A 2,500-nucleotide genomic window follows, 5' to 3' on the forward strand; every position below is an offset into this window, starting at 1 on the left:
AAAGACCGCGCGAGGACGACGGATGCGAGTCCCATCGAATTTTTGACTTACACACTACCTGAACGAGACTTAAAGTTTCATATTATATACCGTTCAGAGGGGACCGGCTGTCTATCCTCGTTGTCGTGAGTCGGACACCCGTGCCGTCGCTAGAGTTTTTCAAACTCTGCTTCTGGATATCGGGACGAAAGACCGCGCGAGGACGACGGATGCGAGTCCCATCGAATTTTTGACTTACACACTACCTGAACGAGACTTAAAGTTTCATATAATATACCGTTCAGAGGGGACCGGCTGTCTTTCCTCGTTGTCGTGAGTCGGACACCCGTGCCGTCGCTAGAGTTTTTCAAACTCTGCTTCTGGATATCGGGACGAAAGACCGCGCGAGGACGACGGATGCGAGTCCCATCGAATTTTTTATTTACACACTACCTGAACGAGACTTAAAGTTTCATCCAGTTTGTCGTCTATCATCGCATATATAATATACCGTTCAGAGGGGACCGGCTGTCTATCCTCGTTGTCGTGAGTCGGACACCCGTGCCGTCGCTAGAGTTTTTCAAACTCTGCTTCTGGATATCGGGACGAAAGACCGCGCGAGGACGACGGATGCGAGTCCCATCGAATTTTTGACTTACACACTACCTGAACGAGACTTAAAGTTTCATATTATATACCGTTCAGAGGGGACCGGCTGTCTTTCCTCGTTGTCGTGAGTCGGACACCCGTGCCGTCGCTAGAGTTTTTCAAACTCTGCTTCTGGATATCGGGACGAAAGACCGCGCGAGGACGACGGATGCGAGTCCCATCGAATTTTTGATTTACACACTACCTGAACGAGACTTAAAGTTTCATCCAGTTTGTCGTCTATCATCTCATATATAATATACCGTTCAGAGGGGACCGGCTGTCTATCCTCGTTGTCGTGAGTCGGACACCCGTGCCGTCGCTAGAGTTTTTCAAACTCTGCTTCTGGATGTTGGGACGAAAGACCGCGCGAGGACGATGGATGCGAGTCCCATCGAATTTTTGATTTACAAGACACACACTACCTGAACGAGACTAAAGTTTCATCGAGTTTATCGTCGCATAACCCGTTCGGAGGGGACCGGCTGTCTATCCTCGTTGTCGTGAGTCGGACACCCGTGCCGTCGCTAGAGTTTTTCAAACTCTGCTTCTGGATATCGGGACGAAAGACCGCGCGAGGACGATGGCTGCGAGTCCCATCGAATTTTTGTTTTTTTTTTTTTTAAAAAAAAAAACACCACCCGAACGGAGATGTGTTCTATCTTTCGTCGATTTTTCATGCTTTCAGTCGGTCGCGTGGTCGCCATCCGTTCGGAGGGGATCGCCGGCTTCGAAACCTCGATGTCGTGAGTCGGACACCCGTGCCGTCGCTAGAGTTTTTCAAACTCTGCTTCTGGATATTGGGACGAAAGACCGCTCGAGGCGGACGGCCGCGCGAATCCCATCGAATCTTTACTATCACCCGAACGATGGAGAGATGCACGCGCGCTGTTTCTTGAATAATTGGACGAGAGAGTAGAATCAAACACATATATAACATGGGCTAGCCACCGTGCTTACTCGTTCGCGAGATCGTGTGCTGTACAGAGGATTCAGAATCGGGTGTATATATCCCCGTCGTTTCCTGACGAACGGAGCTTCGATCTCGATGGTTGTTATATATCATAATGTACTTTACGCCCGGCCGGCGAACGCGCGTATCTTCGCGCGTTCGTCGTTTTCTTTTTTTTTTCGAACGTTTTTGTGTCGTCAATCCTATGGCGACTTCTGCGCGTTCGATTCCCGTTGGTCGAACGTGACGGAACTCGGCTTCGCTAGAACCGAGAAGAGTACATTTGAGTATTGAACTGTTGTAAATTTATAAAAGATTACCCTGAACGGTGGATCACTTGGCTCGTGGGTCGATGAAGAACGCAGCTAATTGCGCGTCAACGTGTGAACTGCAGGACACATGAACATCGACATTTCGAACGCACATTGCGGTCCACGGATACAATTCCTGGACCACGCCTGGCTGAGGGTTGCTCACGTAAACCTAAGACTGCTTGCGTTGCGTATCGTTACTCTCCGTATCTGTCTCTCTCTGTCCCTTCTTGCCTTAACAACCCGCCGTCGTTCTTCTTTATATAAGAGAACGTTTCAGAGTCGGACGAAGGTACAAGAACGAGGATACGAATAAGAGCGGACGGAGAGAACATACGCGACGTACGAGCGATTGTTGGACGCTCGTCGGCGTTCGTCGCGGTCGTGCAGAGACCGTGCAAGTCGTACGCATGCTCGATATATAATCTATCGTGTTCACGGGAGACTACGAAACTCTACCTCTGTCTCTCTCTGTCCCTTCTTGCCTTGACAACCCGCCGTCGTTCTTCTTAAAAATTATAAGAGAACGTTTCAGAGTCGGACGAAGGTATACGAAGGGATACGAATAAGAGCGGAGAGAACCGGTCACGGACCTGCGTGAGTGCTCGCG

The 2,500-nt window shown here is 49.8% G+C and overlaps 1 long non-coding RNA gene and 1 other non-coding gene across 9 annotated transcripts in view; one reads left to right on the forward strand and one right to left on the reverse strand.

Annotated features, from left to right (window-relative positions):
- The window catches only part of LOC126877048 (uncharacterized), a 150,231-nt gene that overhangs the window by 20,511 nt on the left and 127,220 nt on the right, over positions 1-2,500 (reverse strand). The window contains exon 1 of one of the 8 annotated variants that reach the window (XR_007694704.1): positions 252-644. The exons of the other annotated variants lie outside the window; for them this stretch is intronic. This is a non-coding gene — a long non-coding RNA (uncharacterized LOC126877048). Of the gene's footprint in view, positions 1-251; positions 645-2,500 lie in introns of those variants that run through there. 8 annotated transcript variants of the gene reach the window in all.
- On the forward strand, positions 1,897-2,051 carry LOC126877074 (5.8S ribosomal RNA). Its single transcript, XR_007694735.1, has one exon. It is a non-coding gene; the product is annotated as a 5.8S ribosomal RNA (ribosomal RNA).

This window comes from Bombus huntii, unplaced genomic scaffold (genome assembly GCF_024542735.1).
Source record: "Bombus huntii isolate Logan2020A unplaced genomic scaffold, iyBomHunt1.1 ctg00000114.1, whole genome shotgun sequence".
NCBI lineage: Eukaryota > Metazoa > Arthropoda > Insecta > Hymenoptera > Apidae > Bombus > Bombus huntii.